The sequence below is a fragment of the Cydia pomonella genome, chromosome 22 (genome assembly GCF_033807575.1).
Source record: "Cydia pomonella isolate Wapato2018A chromosome 22, ilCydPomo1, whole genome shotgun sequence".
NCBI lineage: Eukaryota > Metazoa > Arthropoda > Insecta > Lepidoptera > Tortricidae > Cydia > Cydia pomonella.
This window is the reverse complement of record NC_084724.1, coordinates 8,726,431-8,749,664: the sequence shown is the minus strand read 5'-3', so window position 1 is coordinate 8,749,664 and position 23,234 is coordinate 8,726,431. Positions and strand designations below refer to the sequence as shown.

The following is a 23,234-nucleotide window of genomic DNA, read 5'->3' as shown; positions in this document are numbered from 1 at the left end:
TGACACATTTTAAGTATCAATGCTTTATAAAGGTGACTAGGTTACAATAAATCATATTTATATGTTAGGGAGCTCGGAGATCAATTTCCAGTATGTGATTTTTTTTAATACTCTTTCTTGATTTCCACGACTTCTGATTTGGTGTTTCCTCCGGCCAGTTGTGCAGGAAGCTGTCCAGGTCATCCCGCCATCTCCGCCTGGGCCTGCCCCGTCCACGTCACTTGGTGGCTACACTAGCTCACCTCTCCGGATGCATGAAATTGTAATCATTCTTAACTTAAAATAACACATCGACATATACCGGCTAATTCTTACTAACCCTCTCACGTTAAAAAAAAAACAATATCCTGAAAATTCTACTTCTATTATCAAAATCACAGTCCTTCCTGTCACCGCTTATTATTTTTTCTTTCATCATAATTTAAATTTGCAGAATACAATGAAAACATTAATAAAAAAATAAAAATAAAACAATGACAAAGACATCATGCCGCCAGTTCTTACTGGCCGGTTCACGTGATTTTTCAAAACTCCTCCTGAAAACTCCACTTCCATTTTCCAAACCACTGTCCCTTCACTCGCCGCTCACTATTCCCTCCCAACATAAGGTAAATTCTCAACATAACATAAAGATGATAAAGCAAACCTTAATTAAAAAAAACAATGACCGCGACATCACACTGGCCAGTTCACGTGATTTTTCAAATCTCAATATCCTGGAAACTCCACTTCCATTTTCAAAACGGCAGTCCCTTCTCTCAGTCAGTCGTCGGCCAGCGCTCGCTCGCGTCGGACGCGGCATTAGTTTCATCGGAAAAATTGTGCCGCGAACGTGTGATGGATTTGTGTGTATGGCTTGTATGTGCGTGATCCTTTACTTGTACTGTGCCCCGGGACCGCCCTGTTGATTCCTTTTTTGAAAACGTGAGTACTTTTTATAAGCGTAGGAAGTAAGCTGTGAAATTTCGCGTGTTGCAAAGTTGACTTAGCTAGTTTGGCCAGTAAGTAAATGTAGGAATTTATTAGGTATAGGAAATTAATGTTAGGTAAACTGCCTGCTTATTAAATGTGATGATAATCTTTAATATAAATAAAAGTAAAAAAAAAGTTCATTATTTTTATTAAGATTTACTGAATCAAAAGTTCAGTTCAATCAATTTATTGCGACCAACTTTCAATCAAGTTATGGCCAATCATTTTTTTTTTATAGAAATTTACAGTGTGTAAAATATAGCTTTAAAAAATCACGTTCATAATTTTTACTTTAGTTGTCGTCAGAACCCAGAAACCCAGAATGCCACAAAGGTTGTAAAAGAAAGTATCGAAAATCTGCACCCTAATTAAAATGTTAAAATATATCTCATTGCAAAAACACGATTAAAATATATCAAATATAATATAATCCACGAATAAAAAATTTGGACTGCGAGCTCTTCAGGTGAATAAAAAAAGATGTAAAATAATTTTCACAAAATGTTGTAGACTAACACGAACACAACAACGATATAGTAGTGCTTAATATTAAATAAATAAGTACCGACTTACATACAAAAAACATTGATCTATATTAAAAACTGGGTATTCCCAGTATATTGTGGCAACAAATTAATAGGGCAATTCGCCATGCATGTTTTTTTGATGGCGCTTCTGGCCATTTTTTACTCTGCCTTTCAACTGGCCAAATTCACTTGCTATAAAAAAATCAAAAGGGTGATGCAGTTAAGTCAACCAGGTACAGTCAGCAGCAATAGTAGCGTATGTAACAACGCGCGAAAAGTAGCTGCCACCCTAAAGTAGGGTGGCAATTAATTTAATAAGTATTCGGATACCCTGCCAAATAGGGACATATTTCTACAATTCGTATTCAAAAGTATCTTTCACAGTGAAATTGTTCTACATGTATATAGAGACATATAAATAAATAAATATTACATGACATTATTACACAAATTGACTAAGTCCCACAGTAAGCTCAATAAGGCTTGTGTTGAGGATATTTAGACAATCATATATATATAATATGTATATATTTATAAATACTTACATACATATAAAATATCCATAAATCTGGAACAAATATCCGTGCACATCACACGAATAAATGTCCTTACCAGTATTTGAACCCAGGACCATTCATAGGCAGGGTCACTACCCACTAGGCTAGACAGGTCGTCGACATATCTCTTTTATGTTATTTGAGAATGGTTGATACTTTTGAAGCGTAGTTTTATCCGCTAATTTTAATGCTGACTGTACTTTAGTTACTTTGTTTTTTGTCACAAAAATGAATTATCTACTCTTATTGTACTCTAATAAGATTCGTATGTGACCAAAAATAAACTAAAACCTTAACTACATTACATACCAACTACTATATGAATAGTTTGTCTTGTCTTAACGAAACCTTCGAGCCGACAGCTGAATGGTGTCAAAAACAATGGCAAACACTTTTTATACATTTGACAATACACCGTGATCTCAAACATTACATTTTCAACTTTAACACAATGTGCTTAAGTCCTTTTCCGTTGAAAATTTTGTTAAATTTACACGGTGTGGATTTGTGTAGTAACACTGAATACTGGTTATATATTGGTTACGAAGTGAAACTCTTGACGCACAACGTTTTAATGAACACCTAATATTTCGTAACATTTGTACTGTAACGTGTTAAAATATGGATGTTTTTAACGTCTCAGGAAAGATACTTAAAAGTAAATAAATATACTTAAAAAACAAACATAAAGTTGTCTATGGCTCCTATAGTTAAAACAAATATATGTATCGTAAAGTAAGGAAAGACCTATAAAAACACGTGTAAGTTTATGAAACTCAGCAACCATTTTAGAAACTCCTCAAAATAAATTTTAGGAAATTCTTACACAGATTGACTAAGTCCCACAGTAAGCTCAAGAAGGCTTGTATTGTGGGTACTCGACAACGATAGGTATATATAATATATAAATACTTAAATACATAGAAAACACCTATGACGCAGGAACGAATATTTGTGCTCATCACACGAATAAACGCTCTTAGCGGGATTCGAACCCAGGATCATCGTGTCTCTACCCACTAAAACACACACATAGATATATTAGAGATAAACACTTTAGAGTGTAAGATACACACATTAATCTAACAAAATCGAAAAAATTGCAAATTTCCCCATTAATTATGGTAAATTTATTATTATTTTTACTTGTAAAATCCCAATAGGTACAGTCAGTTTGTAGATGTAGACCATGACGGGTCCGACCACTCAGACGGTATGTTCAAATGCTTCACTTGCTATCTAGGATATGACATATACTACCTGCAATAAGTTTATGTTCATACAATTACGAGTGAAAACACTCATACAAATATTTTGATTGTTGTTTTAATGTTATTAGAAGTATTAGAACAAATTCATATCAACACCACTACTACTATATAAATTATAAACTGAAATAAATGACATATACCAAGAAAAAGTGACCAAGGCCTCCTGTGCCCCAGGCTGGAATCGAACCAGCGCCCTCTGCTGTCGCAGCAGGTGCCTGCAACTTTATAATACAATAGTGTTTTAAAGTTGCCTGGAAGAGATCTCATAAATACTCGTATCAACTCGTGTACTCAATGATAAAAAATCAATGAAAATGCATTAATTGAACTTTTTTTTTATACTACGTCGGTGGCAAACAAGCATACGGCCCGCCTGATGGTAAGCAGTCTCCGTAGCCTATGTACGCCTGCAACTCCAGAGGAGCCACATGCGCGTTGCCGACCCTAAACCCGCCCCCCTCATTGAGCTCTGGCAACCTTACTCACCGGCAGGAACACAACACTATGAGTAGGGTCTAGTGTTATTTTATATGAAAATAGAGTTAAGGCATCATAGTCAGTTATATTTAATATAATAGACAATATTATGCTGCGTATATAACTTTAGTGAATCAGGTGAAATAAAATGAATATATATTGTTACTTATTTTCACTAGCCAAATAATGTAAATTCATTTCTAGTTTGTAACAAAAAACTGCAGAAAATAGAAAAAGAGCATCAAAGAATTTTGTCATGCTAATTACATTATCAACATAGCATAAGATATTACGAGTATTATGGGACAATCTTACATTATAAGCTCAATAACTTGTATTGTGGGTACTACACAACGATATATATAATAGATAAATAATCTTAAATAGCTTCATAGAACATTCACTGACTCAGTGACGCAAACAGGATCTTGGCCTCTGACACAAGAGAGCGCTACTCTGCCCTATCCTGCGCCACTTCCCGCCAGTTGGGTATTCCGAGGGCGGACAGGTCTTTCAGGGCTTCGTCACTCCAGCGGTATCTGGGACGCCCAGACGGACGTTTTCCACCCGGGTGCCCCACATACGCTCTTCTCACAGCACGATCCTCTCCCATCCTCTCCAGGTGACCGAGCAGCGGAGTCGTAACAGCGGAGTAGAAAACATCCCTAACTCAGGAATAAATATATGTGATCACACATACAAATACGCTGGATGTGAACCCGGGACCTCCTGCTTTGGTCTGAGCTAGGCCGTTAGATATCACCATATTTTGCAAAACATGTCGCCAACAAAATAGTAAAATTGTAAGATATTTTCGACAGTTGAAACCAAGGTGAACAAAACGGATACCGGCTCAGACAACTTTTTACGATCAGAGAGCGACATTTTTTTTCAACGATATAAATATTATTCTAATAAGATTCATTAGCGTATTAGCATTTAATAGAAAAATGTCATAAAGGAGAATATCGGTATACACTTGAGGTTTTATTTTACCTGATGTTATACACGTGATATTGTGTATTATTCAGTAGTAGAATGTTCTAAGTGTATAATGTGATGTATGACACAGCGGAAAAGGCCTATGTTACTTCGTTAGAAAAACATACCAGCTAGGTTTTTGTTTATTTTTTTCGGAAAAGCAAGAAACGACTTAAAATTTTAACACAAACAATTTTTGTTACAAAAATAGCGGGGATCCGTTTTAGGTATGTATTTGGTAACGTGTACTGATTAGGAAAACGTAGAAGAAAAAAATGTTGACGCATAAAAACATTTTTTTTTCTATGGAGCAAGTCGTCCAAGTCGGCCAACCCTCCATACAAGGGGCAAAACTTTATACATACGCTCCGTCGAGCAGAAAAATAGTATGCGCACCACGGGAGGAATCGTAGGACATTGCGTGCCGCGTGTAAAATTGTCACCCAAGCCGAAATAACTATTTGAATCCCTAAAAATTGCAATATTTGGTCTTTCTGCCGGGTATAGTAATCAAGCATCGAAAAACCCTTAATTGATAAAGGAATTTGCTAATTATACTCATTAATAAGTCGATCGAGTAGCAACTCTCTGCTCCAGTAAGCAAATTAGCAGGAACTGTCAGGGCGTGTACTACAAGCAATACTTAATTGAGCAATCTTGGACTTTATGTTTATGGCTATAAGGCTAAAATATGGTAACTTAATTGTGGCCATATCTAATGGTACGTAATTTCAGGTGAATGTGTATATTGCATGCTTAATTAATACAAATTGTATGAAGAAATTAATGAAGTTATATATAACAAATATACATTAAAATAGATTAATTATATAGTTACATAGGTATTAAGGCAAAAACAATTCAACATATTATGACTGTAGGGATGTATAGTGCAAAAAAGTGATTTCAGGGTGTTTTTCAACTTTTAGCTATTCTCTGCAAATTCAATCTGTAAGATGTGAGGTCATATAGTTAGTGTCATCCACGATGACGCGCAGATTTGTCAAATCTAACCTTTAATAATATGACAATACGAATCCAGGAACGCGTCATCGTGAATGACACGATCTATACTAAGCCACTATGGAACTTATTACCGAAATAGGATAAACATTTTGGCTGTTACATTGTGGGTTGATCAGATTTATTTGGGATTTTTTTTTCTACTAAAGATGAATAAACTTCCTGGGGGTCTAGACAAGATGACAATCGTTTGCAGAGAAACGAAACGAAACGCTATCTGCCCGCGTAGCCAACATGCCACTCCGTAGCGAACGAAACGCAACTGACACCGTCGCATTAATATGGAGGAGTGATAGAGAGAGATGACTACGCTGCGCTACGGTGCGTTAACGATTGGCATGTTGGCTACTGATGGAGAGACAAATAATAGAGTTGCGATTGTCATCTTTGTAAGTCTTTCTGAGTGTCCTTATTCTTATTCCTTCTTCTTCTTCTTGAATTGGGAGAATCAACTTTTTAGCGTCACTCGTTGCCATGGTTACGATTAGTTGTCCAGGGGACAAAAGTTCATTGAAATACTGATTTTATGGTACTTAAATGTATCAAACTTGCGTTTTTGTGGTCGTTATAACCAATGTCCATAATGGGCCCCCTACTAAGCATGTTAATAGAACGGCATACAACGTCTCTTCAAACAAACTATGCCACTGTTGTCCCTTGGACAACGGGACAGGATAACAAAACAAAAAAAGTTGATTCACCCAATTACAAATGTTCACGTAGTAGCTGTTTATTACTAGCGATCACTTACGCCTCTGTGCGTCCACATGGTAAAAACGTGTGACCGTCAGATGTTTTCTCAAGCATTTCGTCTAGTGATACGGATTACGTAAGTGGTGGTCTATGATGTTAAAATGGGTGTGTATTAAGAATCAAGTTGGATTGCCGTCATGCCACATGAATCGTTAGTAAAAAAGTTGCTATAGGACCAGGTTAGGTATAAAAAAGTTGCTATGGCTCCTCTACACGATGGCCCACCGCTGGACCAGCGAGATGGCCATGCGATGGTTGTGGCTCCTCTACACGATGGCTCAGCGCCAGACCAACGAGATGGCCATGCGATGGTTGTGGCTCCTCTACACGATGGCCTACCGCTAGACCAGCGAGATGGCCATGCGATGGTTGTGGCTCCTCTACACGATGGCTCAGCGCCAGACCAACGAGATGGCCATGCGATGGTTGTGGCTCCTCTACACGATGGACCAGCGCCGGGCCAGCGAGATGGCCATGCGATGGTTGTGGCTCCTCTATACGATGGACCAGCGCTGGGCCAGCGAGATGGCCATGCGATGGTTGTGGCTCCTCTACACGATGGCCCAGCGCTGAGCCAGCGAGATGGCCATGCGATGGTTGTGGCTCCTCTACACGATGGACCAGCGCCGGCCCAGCGAGATGGCCATGCGATGGTTGTGGCTCCTCTATACGATGGACCAGAGCTGGGCCAGCGAGATAGCCATGCGATGGTTGTGGCTCCTCTACACGATGGACCAGCGCCGGGCCAGCGAGATGGCCATGCGATGGTTGTGGCTCCTCTATACGATGGACCAGCGCTGGGCCAGCGAGATGGCCAAGCGATGGTTGTGGCTCCTCTACACGATGGCCCAGCGCTGAGCCAGCAGCGAGATGGCCATGCGATGGTTGAAACCCCATTCAAACACGCAGTATGGAATGCCACTCGTAGATGTCATCACTAGCTCACTAACAATGTAAAGTAAACCCTAAATGGCTCAACAATTAAAGTCCGTCACATGTTTTTTGAATTGTAGGAATTTTTAATGTTTATAGTTTTTTTTTATAACTAAAAGTATCGGCAGGTGTTCATATTTAAATTGGGTAATAAAATAGTTCGATGTAGCGATATATGTAAAGTATTATGTGGTTAAGCATATGAATATTAAAGAGTTACATGACTATAGTTCAATAATCAATGATTACTAGTAATTCGCAAGCTGATAAATTATTAATTAAGTAGTTCATTATGGATCATGTGATGTTGACATATATTTTATTAGAATAAGTATTAGGAGTAGTGTAACAAATATAAAAATATATATATTTCAGTTTATTTTCTTTTGACTACCTGTCTGGCCTAGTGGGTAGTGACCCTAACTGTGAAGCCGATGGTCCCAGGTTCAAATCCTGGTGAGGGCATTTATTTGTGTGATGAGCATATATATCTGTTCCTGTGCATAGATATGTGATGCGTTTACTAAAATTAGAAATATTTAGAATGTTAAAATATTAGTTATAGATAGCAAATACTTTACTAGTCTACACTTTTAAAATAGACGGGTAACAAGTGTCTAATCTAAACTATTTTATTTCCACTACGACTCATTACCAATGCAACTTGAGCTAAAGATCCGTAATGGCTCCTCTACACGATAGCGCATCATACTGGCCCATTAAGATGGGCCAGCGTGTAGAGAGGGTTATTGGATGGCTTATGACGATAGCGCGGCGAGATGGCGGCACGGTGTTGGTTTTTCGTCCACACATCAAAAGCGATGGTGCGTACGCATCTACACGTGGCCTATTCCAAAGTGCGTGCTCTTAACCATCGCTTGGCCATGTCGCTGGTCCTGCGCTGGGCCATCGTGTAGAGGGGCCACAATACCTAAAAACCTCTCGCGTCGAATGATGGTGCTTATAATATATTTTATCTATTTTTTTAATGAAGACCAAGACAAGTCCTTTTAAGGAATTGTCATCAGGACCAACATTCGATGCGAGAGTTATAGACATAATATAGCTCAGGAAACAAAAACTGACTCGCCAAAAAATAAATCCATAAAAATCGGTTACAAAAGCACTTTTATCTAAGCTGAAAGCTTCGCTTTGGTCAGTTGATAAGAGGCCACATACACTGGACGATATGTCAGATGCGGTGCCAGTATAACTACCCAACCGAACCGGGCCAAACCAGACTGACGGGTGACAATAATAACCTTTGAACTTATTTAAAGGTTATTTTCTCGTATCTTCACAAATATAATGGAGAAATAGGATCCGGGATGGAATTTTATTGTTTTAAGGTGACTGATGGCAACAATGACCTTGGCCATGCGAGCGAAATCTATACTAATAATTATGAATGTGAAAATAACTCTATCTATTTTTCTTTAATACTACGTCGTTGGCAAACAAGCATACTGTCCGCCTGATGGTAAGCAGTCTCCGTGGCCTATGGACGCCAGTAACTCCAGAAGAGTTACATGCGCGATGCCAACCCTAACACTCCGCACCCACGTTGAACTCTGGCAACCTTACTCATCGGCAGGAACACAACACTATGAGTAGGTTCTCGTGTTATTTGGCTACGGTTTTCTGTAAGGAGGTACTTCCCCAGTTGGGCTCTGCTCTAGATCTGGAATGACATTCGCTGTGCTGTACCCTACCACACAAAGAGAGATGACATTCACAATGCCCATACCTCTCTTTTGGACGTAGTTTAAGGACATAGCACAAAATACAAAATTCAGTAAGGCAGGTAAGGGCATAGGTTAGTTTATATCAATCATTATAATCATTATTCCACTTAGATGAAGTCACGGACAGACTTTAGTGGATAATAAGATTAATAAGTAAAAGTGTATCTATCCGTTTACAAAATTAAAAAACGTACTTTTCACGTATGGGCTCCCAACTCAACTATAAGATAAATTTCAATACGCTGTAGTCAAATTGACCAATCACGTGCCGCCGCGCTCCCATAGAAAAGACAACGCGCCAAAAGTATCTGATATTCCGGATAACTTTTCCAAATATAGATAAATCTCTAAAATTTACATAGATAAGTATATTTTTTACCGTCTTAATTATTCTACATATATAACCACCACAATTTGTTAAGCTGTTACAGAATGGCAGATACTTTTGAAACCTTGTTTGATCCGCTACTTTTGATGCTCACTGTACTTACCAATTTCCATTATCTACTTAGGTTTAAAAAAAAGCGGCCAAGTGCGAGTCGGACTCGCGCATGAAGGGTTCCGTACCATTTAAGACGTATTAAAAATCTACTTACTAGATCTTGTTCAACATTTTACCACTTTGGAAGTGTCTCTCGCGCAAACTATTCAGTTTAGAAAAAAATGATATTAGGAACCTAAATATCATTTTTGAAGACCTATCCATAGATACCCCACACGTATGGGTTTGATGAAAAAAGATTTTTTGAGTTTCAGTTCTAAGTTTGGGGAACCCCCAAAATTTATAATTTTTTTTCTTATTTTTGTGTGAACATCTTAATGCGGTTCATAGAATACATCCACTTACTAAGTTTGAACAATATAGCTCTTATAGTTTCGGAAAAAAGTGGCTGTGATATAATCGGACAGACAGACGGACATGACGAATCTATAAGGGTTCCGTTTTTTGCCATTTGGCTACGGAACCCTAAAAACGTACTTTTCACGTATGGGCTCCCAACTCAATTACAGAATGGCAGATACTTTTGAAACCTTGTTTGATCCGCTACTTTTGATGCTCACTGTACTTACCAATTTCCATTATCTACTTAGGTTTAAAAAAAGTATTATTTTAGATGACTCATAGAAAAAGTATTGGATACAATACTGATATGGTGTCACGATTGCATAAAATGCTTAAAAGCGCATCTGCTTTCAGTAATAATATTCTCGATATATTGATACGAAAGTGGGAGAGCAAAGATCTCGTAACTGCATCCGGGTCGCTTTTACTGAAACCGCAACTGTATGTAGGTACCTAATTGTGTAAATTGATGTGTAATATCTTAAATGTACACTAGAAGAGTACGTCTAATGTAATTCAGTACTGACTTTTTTTAAATACTACGTCGGTGGCAAACAAGCATACGGCCCGCCTAATGGTAAGCAGTCTCCGTAGCCTATATACGCCTGCAACTTCAGAGGAGTTACATGCGCGTTGCCAACCCTACCACCCCGCACCCTCGTTGAGCTCTGGCAATGGCAACTTTACTCACCGGCAGGAACACGGCACTATGAGTAGGGTCTAGTGTTATTTGGCTGCAGTTTTCTGTAAGGTGAAGATACTTCCCCTGTTGGGCTCTGCTCTAGATCTGGAATGAGTTTGTCGTGATCGCGTCGTGTCAGAAATAAACCTTAATTTGCTTACGTGCATACAAATTTAGGGTTCTGTAGTCAACTAGGAACCCTTATAGTTTCGCCATGTCTGCTTTGTGATCGTTAGTGCTAGAAAGCTGCAATTTGGCATGGATATGTTAATCAGTCATGCCTAAAAAGAGGAAAAATAAAAACAAGAAAAAACATTTTCAACACACTTGCTCGTAATGAGGCTCATAATCCTAGATATTAAACCCGCGTGTTTTTTTTTTTTCATTTTAATTATCGAAGTTCTGCGCTAATTTCATAGTTATTGAACTATCGGTAATATATGTGAAACTTTTTTTTTAAATTGTACTTTTACTTACTGTTTTAACAATGTATATTTGATCAATTTACACGTTTTTTTCCCGCAAGTACGTTGAAAAACTTAATACTTTTGATATCGGCTTTCCTATTGCGCGGGCGCTTCCAACTCGCGCGCACTAATTTATAGGGTACTTACCTACCATGGGTCTAAAAATGTGAAATATCTTATATAAAATAAAGACTTTCAATTAAAACTGTAGCGAACATGATCAATAGCCGTTTTTGAGTTATTTATCTCAAAACATCAATAAGTCTTCCCATTTTAGTAAAAAGACGTATAAAGCGCTGCGAAGGTACTCCCTTATGCTTGTTATGTACATGATATTATAATAAGTAATAGACAGGGAACCACGGAACCCTACACCTGAGCTTATCCCCGACAAACGACGTGGTCTTGGCTGATTTTTGTTTTATTTACATTCTTTTAGAGGGAAGTATTCTCCACTTGATCGTCCAGAAGGAGAAAACGTTTTTCCACTCCTAAATATTTTCCATTCCCTATGATTTGAAACCTATAAACCGAGAATATATTATGCTGAAGCCATCGACATCAAAATCAAAGTGATTTGTTAAGATTTACTTGGTGGAAAACGTTTTCTCCCGAAATGGGATTTCATAGCAAAAGTACCGTTATTTCGCAAGGATCGCAAAGCTCAAGGCCGTCTTTAAACACGCGAAGGCCTTGGGCACTCAGGAATAGGGGGCCCTAGAGCACTCAAAAACGGGGGCCCCGGGCACGTGCCCAGAGTGCCCAGTGGCAAAGAGGGGTCTGGCTAAGCTATTCTTCCCTCGTAAGATCCATATAAAATAGATTATCTATAACGTTACACGAACATGTGTCCGTCGCCGTAGTAAGACCAGTAAGCGGTAAGCGCTCGGCTTCCACCGTTTCCCAACTCGGTTGCGCACTTCCAACGCTCTGCTGCGCGCAACTCGTGTTTTTGCCAATGCTCTAACCTGAATTTGCACATTTTTGGGGTTCCGTACCTGTTATTCATACAACGAAAAAGTTTTCAAAATATCGTAACATTTCACATGGAAAGGCTAGCATGCGTGTTATGGATGGTTTTATACACGTGATAAAATAAATGTCACTTTTTAACACCATGCGAATGAAAGAGACGGACACTGACAATGTCATTATCACACTGTCATGTAGACAAATACGACAATCATATCGGTATCCTCCAATTTGTTTGAATTTTTTTTTTAATCTCTATCAACTTTCTTTAAACTTCACACGTCCAACCGTCATATATGATTTCTTTCAAATATGATAAAATGACCAATGCAGAATTGATATATTAAACGAACATATTTCAATTTACCTCTATAAGAAAAGCTTTTCAAATAATCGATGACATTACACAAAATCATTACAGGGTGTAAAATATGTTAAAATTACTGAATAAGAATGACTAACTTTGATGTTAATAACGACTCCTTAGCTCTCTTTAGTTTTAACGTGCTATGAAGGCTCCAAAACTCCATTAGAGACTATATTTGTTTCAGCTCGGGAAAAATCATCTCCTCTACATGTCGCAATTTTTAACCGATTCGATTTTTTTTGGGGATTCAATTTATGGTGTTTTTTTTCCTAATGGTAGCCTTGGCGGTATGCGAGGTCTACAGCTCACAGAGCCACTAGTAATGGTATTTGTTATACTATATAATACAGGGTGATTCATGAGACGTGAGCTGGACTAAGCCTACACAATCAGTAAATGTTAATGAATCGTTCACCATCATATTTAAGTAAAACAATCACGCTTTTTATCTGTTATTTAACTTTTTCTTAAGGACAAATTTGATTATCTACAATCATGGACACCCTACAACACTTAATTAACAAAGATTAAACCTCTTTAACCGTTATGACAGCACTTTGATTATGAAGAAAATAAAATGTCACACTTGAGTGAGATACGATTTTATAAAAGTAACCACACTCCGATGACATTCAATTTGTCACTTATTATGGATAAAACAAAGAGGGTGACCATAAATATCGTTAATAAAATAAAACTCTTTTTTTTTAACAGTAAAAATTTAATTAACGTTAATCACACAAATACTGGTACGAAACAGTTGCTGATAATTTACCGAATATGCAGGCTTGATCCTGCTCACGTCTCCTGAATCATCCTGTATATTTAGTTATTCTAGCAGTGATATACACATCATTTAGGTACGATTTTATTTAAAGTTGTGCCTTAAACCACAGTGCCGTATTATAACGACTAATTTTTTACTTTTATGTACTCGAGAACATTTAAGTGTCTAAAAAATAGAATAAAGATAAGTTATGGTCATAATACCCATTTGTTCTGTTCATTAAAAAAATTGTAAACTAAATTATGTAAAATCGTATGCAATTGTGATAATGTTTACTATAGGCACGACATAAAGTGGTTGAATTTTAGTTTCATAAACGGAATCCTTCGCGCACAAGTACGGTTGGCTCTTGATCAAATATTAATTTGAAACCTAGTCCAAGCAGCCGATTATACGTTTATTATTATAACAACAAGCCTTCGACTTTCCATTTTTTACCAAAATGGTTGCAGTATTTGCAGTTTCAAATGATTACGACAAGAAACAATATATGTTTAAAACTACAAAGTTATTTGTGCAACACGAGAGCAAAGTTCGATATTTCTTGGTGTGCTTATTTTAAGACTCGTGAAATCGAAATATTCTATAATCAAAATCGCATTTTGCTCACTTTTTTTTAAGCAGCCAAGTACCCTGATTCGAGCTGCTGAGATGAAATAGGTGTTTTTTACAAAGGGGCAAAGTTGTTGTTTAACCGCTCGTGCTAATATTGATACCCGAGAAAGCGAAAGATTCCAAAATTGAGCCACGAGCAAAATTGAACTTGTGGTTCGCTTGTGGTTCAAGAAGTGGAATCTTGAGCGTTGCGAGGGTTAAACGAACTTTGCCTCCGAGTGAAACACAAAATTTTTCACCACACCAACGCGAGGAAAATACTAACTATGAAATACCAAAAAAAAACAAACCAAATCAAATGCAAATTGAGCTTACTGTGGGACTTAGTCAATTTGTGTAATAATGTCCTATTATATTTATTTATTTATTTAAATGAACGTTATAAAAAATGTGGCATTCAAAATTCAATTCTACCAGCCTATAAGGAAAAAAAAAATCTGATTACTTTGCCCCACATGTGGATAAACTCTCATTAGTTTTTGAACAATCAAGAGGGCCTTTACTAGTTGGTGTGGTGAAAAAGAAATAGCTTGTTTTATATTATGGGCTTGTTTGTTTTATGTTATCAATTGGGGTTTTTTTCCAATACTTAATAATCAAATAATAACAGGTATAAGGTAATTTATCTTGTTTCTGACAGTTAAGGAGTTTAGGACGCATATCAATGCCCTCAAAGTAAATACCTACTTATTTGGATTCAGCATGACATTTTGCAATTTAGATCACTCCTGATATTCCAATCCAATCCAATCGCGATTGATTGTTAAAGGCGAAAAAAATTTTGATTGACGATTGACCGTTTTGTTACAAAACACCAATGAATTATTGTTAATGATTTGTTTAGATTTAGACTAGACTTTACTGTATTTATTTCACAATAGCATTACATTATAAATTTACACGAATAATTATGATCGTCGAAAATAAATAAATACCCACTAAACATCATATAAAAAAAGAATAAAAGATGAATCAATATATTTTCAATCAATATTTTTTTTGACATTGAAATAGTTGACATTCATATACCACAAGATTGACATTATTTTATACATTTTATTTTTAGTTAGATTAAGTAATTAGTGTAAATAATTGTATATACCCGTATAACTGTATTGGCATGTACGTACGTGTACTTATCGCAAACAAAATAATCTGAATCTGAATAGCAAATATGACGAGTAAAAAAAATAGAAGGAAATGTATTTAAATGTATTTTATCAATCTTACAATCCTATAACTAGACTAGATACAGTGACTCACATCACTAAAGTATCATCTTCATTAAACTAAGCTACATCTAAACTGGATCTATCAAGGAAGTCATGCATCTACTGATTAATCATTATCATTTACACGTGCGGACGCGACATTTAATTATCAAATCAATATTTATGTTGGGCAATATGTTTGAATTGACTTGGAGATGAATCACGTATTTGAGAGCTGGAATGATCGATTTTTGCGATTCATTTATTTTATTTACAGTAGGTACATATGGTGTTACTTTCCCGCACTATTGCGGGAATAAGCACTTTCCGTGCCTATGGCGAAAATTTAAAGGGTATGTCTATTGTAAAACGTGCGAATATGTAATTCGCAACTCGTGTCGATTTGTTTTTTTATGACCACTCGTTGCGAATTTCATACTTTTCGCCTTTGTATCGTAAATAATAATTATTTTACTATTCATCAAATAAAACTCAAATAACGTATATAATAATATATTTCAATGCAAATGTGCAAAGTGTGTCATTATTACGAGTCCCGAGATGTGAAAAGACAGGGGACAAGTAAATAATGACACACGCGCGTTTTGAAATACATTTGCGAAAATATCACATTAAAACAAATATTGGTTACGAATTTTCACTTGAACTTGTATGATATTGTTAATTCAGTACTATACACTACGTTCACACTAAATTAAATTAATTCTGTAAATACTTCTCAAGGGCTCTTTCAATTAATATTCTAAATAACCGGAATGAAATGTCACTTTATTGAAATCAATTATCCGTTATCAAATAAACTTAACAGACAATCATATTACGCAATTAGGTCACAAGCTAATCAAAATTACTGATCTGACATATGTCATGTTAAATCGTTGATGTAGAATTGTCACTGCCATGTTAATCAGACATTTAGAAACATTTATTTAGAATTCAATAGAAACTGAAAACGTTAACGTTCGTAATCTCGCACTTTTTATGGACAATCGCCATTAATTATATCGGAGCGGCCAAGGTGCTCAAAAATATCAAACATGTATTTAGCAAATAGGTTACACGGCCACTTTTACATGTCAAATTTTGACAAGCAATAAAAATTTTCAAAACACAATTACAAATATGGAATCAGTTAAATATTAGATACGGTATTAGAGATGTATACTTACTTACTTAGGTACTTACTCCGTTGGCTCAGCGACCCAAAATGAGACTTGGCCTCCGACACAAGACAGCGCCACTTTTCTCGGCATACATACAGTCTCTAAATGTCGAATTACACAAAAAAATATGATAAAAAATACAAACAACGAATACTATTTTATGAGTCTGTTCGGAAAGAGAAGAGTCGTGGAATGTATAGGGGTTAATACTGTACATTGGGGTCGTATTGGCCCCCATATATGCCACGACTCTTCTCTTTCCGAACAGACTCTAGAGATGGAAAAGTCTCTAAGTGTCAGAGATAAAATAATAATAAATAAATTAAAGTTTCTATTATTTAGTTTATATAACTTATATATATATATATATATATATATATATATATATATATATATATATATATATATATATATATATATATATATTGTGTATTACTTGTATTATGTATTAATGTATTTTGTTGCTTATGTATGTTGTATCTTAGGTAAGCTTTTGTGTTATTTTGTTAATAGTACCTAGTAATAGCTAATGGCACCGCCCACAATCTCTGCTTTACCTAAAGGTTGACTGGTAGAGAATGCCTTTTGGCATTAAGTCCGCCTTTTGGACCATAAGTTTTCTTTTGTATAATGAAGTTTAAATAAATAAATAAATACCATTGGCAAACGAACCGGCTCAAAACATTTCCACTAAGCTACCGAGGCTCCGCACGAATCAGGCGAACTGATTTCAAAATCTGATGCGTATCATCATAAATTGCAGTAAAAGTCATGAACTTTGCAACCGTTTTCGCCCACAAAGGTAATAAAGCATCTTGCGAGATTCAGATCATTACGAAAGCAAAGGGCATTGTCACAGAAAAGTTTTTGACAGAAGTTTAACTAGACACCCGGGTTGTAATCCCGGTAAGGGCATTTATTTATGTTTATCACGAATATTCATTTGTTATATATATTTATCTATTATTTATACCTTCGTCTACCGACACCATAAGCCTTATTGAGCCTAATGTGAGACTAGGTCGATTTGTGTAAGATTGTCCAATATTTATACCTATTATTTTGTCTCTGTTATATTGAAAATATTCAATAAATTCTACATTACTTCATGATTCATGACAGTAGAAAATCGTTTAAGCAATTCATATGCCAGTTACACTTTAGGTTTATCATGTTTGCAAAGTTTACATTATACTAATGCCTAAAACGTTTAACCACACAACATTATAAGAGAGGTTTGACATAATAATATAACAGCCAGTTATTACAAGATGGTTTGAAAATTTCCTAATTTACACATCATTTGAGAGTGATTGCTTTTTTGTGTCCATGGCCGGCAAAAAGTCCCGCTTTGTCGCTTGTCATAAAGACGCTTTAACAGGTTATTCGCGTAAAGATACAAGCAAATCTCGTACTGATGGTCAGCGACAAAGGAATCTTCATCTGCAGCAGCTGTATGAGTCGACTTGTAGAGTCAGACTATGCTAACTCTGCTTGGCATTATCAATGTTAAAATGTGGCAATGGAAATGTGGCAATTAATGTGATTTTATAAAGAAAATATTACCTATTTTTTTTTCTGGTGGAAAGCTAGGTTAGACAAACTCTAACTATGTATGCTGCGCTGTATATAATCTTTACTTTATACGATGGACTACTGCTTTCTGTTTTCTGTGGCATTGCGGTTTCGTCAAAGTCATTAAGGTGACTTTAACACTTGAGACTATGATAGTAATGACCTGTCATTATTTTATTAACAAAACGACATATGCGACAAGTCATCTTGTACGAAATCGACGTTTTAACCTTGAAAGTATGATTAGCAAACAAGCATATAAAAAAGATCGGTAAAAACTAGTTTGATGTTACATAGTCATTGCAACTACCACGGGTCAAATAATAAATAAATGAATAAAAGTGCATGTATAGTAATGCACTATTATTCATTTATTTATTATTTATCAGGGCCATGAAACGAAGGGTTGAAGGCCAGGCCAAGTAGATATAGACGGATAGGGATACGCGGGCCGGCAACCCCGACTCTCGCCGAGATTTGTAAAGTGTTTTTCTCAAACTTGCAATAAAAAAATGTAGTCAATTTGTTCAGCTAAAAACAAATTACGAATCTACTACTATTTGATGGTTGAATTCCAAGTAAAGACGACGTGTCACGAAATGACGTTTAAAAACAAAATAAGGTTGCTTTAGGTGTGTAAGCAAGGCTGGATGAAATTCCGTCCTATGTACGTCCCACTGCTAGGCACAGGCCTCCTCTCATGCGCCAGAGGGCTTGGGTTAGTCTCCACACTGGCCCAATGGGGGTTGGGGACTTCAAATACACCTTTGAATTTCTTCGCAGGTTTTCTCACGATTTTTTTTCCATCACCAAAAAGCTAGTATTAAATATTATGATATGATGATGATATTTCGTACATAAGTTTTGAAAAAGTCATTAGTACGAGCCAGGATTTGAACCCGCGGCCACCGGCTACCACCGCTTCCTCTACGTCTACTAAACGTTTACTCTATTTAATATTAGATACCAACTATAGCTATACCTACACTAATTTAGGGCCTGTTTCACAATGTCCAAGTAAAGTATTAGATATCTATTATCTAATTAACAAATAAATTAACTGCCAGATAAAGCTTCCTACAAAACTTAGCACTGTATCTACCAGTTAAGCTTATTTGAAGATTGGGAAACGCCAACGATGACTTTATTCGTCATATTCAGGCTTCGAGCTTATTCAGGACTTTACTTGGACATTGTGAAACAAGACGCTTAATATAATTACTGAGTACTGACAAATACACATGTAGATTATGTCAAAGAAATGCCAGCGCCGTATTAACCACAAGTATGCGGTAACTTGTCGATATTGGTCCACGCATTTGCATACACGATAGCCTCAAACACGACTGTTAATCTTGTAGATTTAAGGGCCTGGCTATTCTCATGCTCATTGGCAGAGTTTGAGTAAACCAGTGTAATATAACCTCTGTAGGAATAAACTGGAATAGACTTGAATCGACCGGAATATAAACCGTGATTACCTTTTATATTGTTTTATATCCCGGTCGATTTAAGTCTAGTGAAACTAACCGTGAATCATTCAAAACTGAAACTGTAATGGATGTCATACATGAAAGAAAAAGTGACCAAGGCAAGTGAGTGGTTTGAAATTTTGAATCGTACATACCAGCGTCCTCTGCATTCGCGTTAGACGCCTAGACCGCTGGGCCACCCGGGCCACGGCGGCACGGGTCGATTATTTTTGTAAAGGAACCCACTGATTACCAGTTCGCCGGACGAAATCGGGGTCAGTTATTCGCAAAAGCTGACAATCGCGGATAAATAACAGGCCGATATTGTGCGGCGAACTGGTAATCAGTCGGCCCCTTAAGAATAATTTGTAATCGGTAGTGTTAGTAAGGGCTCGAATCATTGGGGTTTTTTGAAACTTGTTCCTTTTATTTCGGACTTGAGTGTTTTCTAAGCATAACTTCATATGTTCATTAGGTCATTAAGTTCATAAATTATTTTTTCATATTTTTTAAATCAGTAATTCTTAGATAACCTTAAATAACGCTTCAAAAAACTTAGTAGCTGGCGCGGATGCAAGGAGCGGTTGAACGAGTTAACAAAAATTAGTATGAGCAACGCTAACTGGCGCGGCGTATTTTACCTATGTACAATGGCACCCGCGTGCGTGTGCCCGCTCCGTACGCCCGCGCCAGCTAGCGGAAGCCCCAAAAGTTCTGCGGTATCGTAGAAGTGTTTCAAGTTTCTTTAAATTGAGACACACGTTTTAACAACATCTCCTGTCCTCGGTAGGCGTTTGTAATCACGCTATTATTCAAATAGCCTACAGACTAGTATATTGTGATGTCCGATTAATCGCAGTTGATATAGTTTTTATAACAATTAAATGCTCCAGCACTTCTTTTTGTCACTTAAATGATTGGGCGTGATATTTAAATCAACATAAGAAGCGCGGCGCGTGGGGTGAGCCGGGGCTTGTCAATAGAATCATTTTTTAACATAACTGCTTAGCAGTCATCTAATGGATATTTGTACAAATATTGTGCAACTGTTCTCAGTGAGATATGTTTAAGGAAACATCATAATCTATACTGTACTAGTTACGTATACACTGGCTATATTGTTCTTAACTTGTTTGCTTCTGTTTTATCTCCTTGTAATAAAATAAAATAAAATATTGTATTTTTTTAATGCTAACTTCTAGCCTATGATCTACAAATCAAATTAAAATACTCTTGTATTTCATTTATCATTTTAGGTGTTTGCTGCTGTTTTAGAAAAAAAATTGTGTGCATATTAGGACTTATAATTCTCGGGTCTGTCTTTAAATACTTAACTAAACTTCGTCTCATTTTGTAACTTCGGCCCTTGAATTTTAAGAACCCTTATTATGTACCATCTGTGTGGACCCCCTTCGGGTAAAGGCCACCGTCTCCATTTTTAAATTAAATCAAGACAAAAAACTATAGTTTCACTTATAATGGTTCAAGCGACTAGACGCTAGGTTAATTTAGTAAAGGAAATATCAGATGCAATAAGTTAGTGAGCAAAGAATTGGAGTTGAAGGTTTTATTAAATAGTTTTAGTAAAATATGCGCAGTTGTGCAACGCTGAGAATACATTCTAAAAATAACTATTAGGTCAATTATAAATAAATAAAAATTAATGGACATTATTACACAAATTGACTAAGTCCCACAGTAAGCTCAATAAGGCTTGTGTTGAGGGTATAGACAACGATATATATAATATATTATTTTATTATTTATTATTTTATTTTATTATTCAAATTAGTTACACAGCATTACAGTATTACTACTAAGGCACTGCGAACTACAAAACATATTTAACTATACAAAGATCCGAGATAAAACCAATAATAACAAATACAATTTAAACATTTTAATTTATATAAACATTTATAAATACTTAAATACATAAAAAAACACCCATGACTCAGGAACAAATATCCATGCTCATCACACGAATAAATGCCCTTACCAGGATTTGAACCCGGGACCATCGGCGTCGTAGGGGTACTAGGCCAGACCGGTCGTCAAATTAAATCAATAATTTGCATTTGGGTCATGTGTTTCGGTGGTAATTTGTCTTTTATATACCTAAAAGTTAAGATCGTCGGTGAAACAAATGCTCAATTTCTTTGTACGATCACGTCTGAAAATATCGATACTGTGATCGATACGGACCAAGTGCCAAAAAATATGTATACACTACCCTAATATATGGGCCATAAAGTCGTGTTAACATATTTTTGCCGCTTCGATCGTGTCGATGTTTTCAGACGTGAATGTACAGCTCAAAATTATATCAGGATTGATGGTTTAGGCAATTAAGTTACAAAGTGACACCCCTTTATTCTTATGTTTCGTGAATAGTTTTTTTGCGTATTTATCTAACAAAATTAAAATGCTTAGTATAAAAAAAAAAAAATAAGATCATTGTACGTATACATTGAAGCGCACGAGCAATGCTGATTGTATAGTCCGTTTTTTGCATTAGAAAGAAGGAAAGCGATATTGAAATGTCTTTTTACTGAAAAACAATTGAAAAAATGAAAAAAATTGAAATCTTGAAAAATAGGTCACGTCAAATGTGTAACAATTATAAACCATATACGATGTTTAACATTATTTTGCTTTCATTAGTAATGGTTACTGATTAAAAAAAAACGTTTTTCAATAAAATGACATGCCGATATTGGTTACCTTTTTCTAATGCTAAAAAAACGAACTATAGTATATTTTATACGCCAAATTATTTCAACCTTTTTGGGCTGTAGGGCAAAGAAATAAATATAAATAAATACACTTGAAAAACTTTGCCCTCTTTCGTCATTCACGTAAAAAATGATGAAATATTTCCATTAAATATTATTGTTTATGCTAGATCTACGGCGATAGATGGACAGCAGTATTTATAATGACGTTGATGTCATCTTCATTGTTCAAAGCTCACTTCCTTATTTTGTGTTATTTATCTTATTACTTTATAAATCTATTATGCTGTTTTGCGAAAAACATGTCCTTCAGCGTTCAATGTTGGCCGAACGTTAATTGCAATTGACTACTAACCATTACAAATTGAACCGTAAACCGTAATGGCCGGTTATAGTTTACGGTTCCATTTGTAATAAACTAACAAAATCTATGGATTGTAAAGATCTGAAATAAATGACAATTTAATTTAATTAAATTTAATTTAATGGTCAATTGCATTAACGTTTCGGCCAACACTGTCGGCGTTGAACGTTTAGTATTAGCAGCTAAGTTAAATGTGAATTTTGGTTCACATGGGAATGGGAATTTTGGTGGTGATGGGTAAGTGATATCAGCGTTTTTGAAAATTCATCTTGTAATAGATATAATAACCGGCCAAGAGCATGTCGGGCCACGCTCAGTGTAGGGTTCCGTAGTTACTCTTCCGTCACAATAAGCTAAACTGGAGCTTAAAGTATAGTAAATTGTTAACCAAGGGATGACACGGTACCTTTCACCCGAGTTAAACAAATAGGCAAATTTGCATAATCAGTACCTAATTAAAGTAAGTCTTTTTACTATGAAGGGAAAACTTTTTGCGATAACTCAAAAACAGCTAAACTGATCATGTCCGCTATAGTTTTCATTTAATGTCTTCCTTAAGCTTTACTTCCACGATTTTTTTTCATATTTTTTGGACCTATGGTTCAAAAGTTAGAGGGGGGGGGACACATATTTTTTTTCTTTCGGAGCGATTATCTCCGAATATATTCACTTTATCAAAAAATGTTTCTTGAAAACCCCTATTACTTTTGAAAGACCTTT

General features: G+C 36.1%; 1 protein-coding gene across 3 annotated transcripts in view; it reads left to right on the top strand.

The window, feature by feature from the left end:
- Positions 1 to 744: 744 nt before the first annotated feature.
- Positions 745 to 23,234, top strand: part of LOC133530113 (A disintegrin and metalloproteinase with thrombospondin motifs like) — a 229,442-nt gene continuing 206,952 nt past the window's right edge. For 2 of the 3 annotated variants that reach the window (XM_061867949.1, XM_061867952.1), the window contains exon 1: positions 746 to 924. The gene's annotated coding sequence lies outside the window, so the exon portion shown is untranslated. Of the gene's footprint in view, positions 925 to 23,234 lie in introns of all 3 variants that reach the window. The other variant, XM_061867953.1, reaches the window with a different exon arrangement.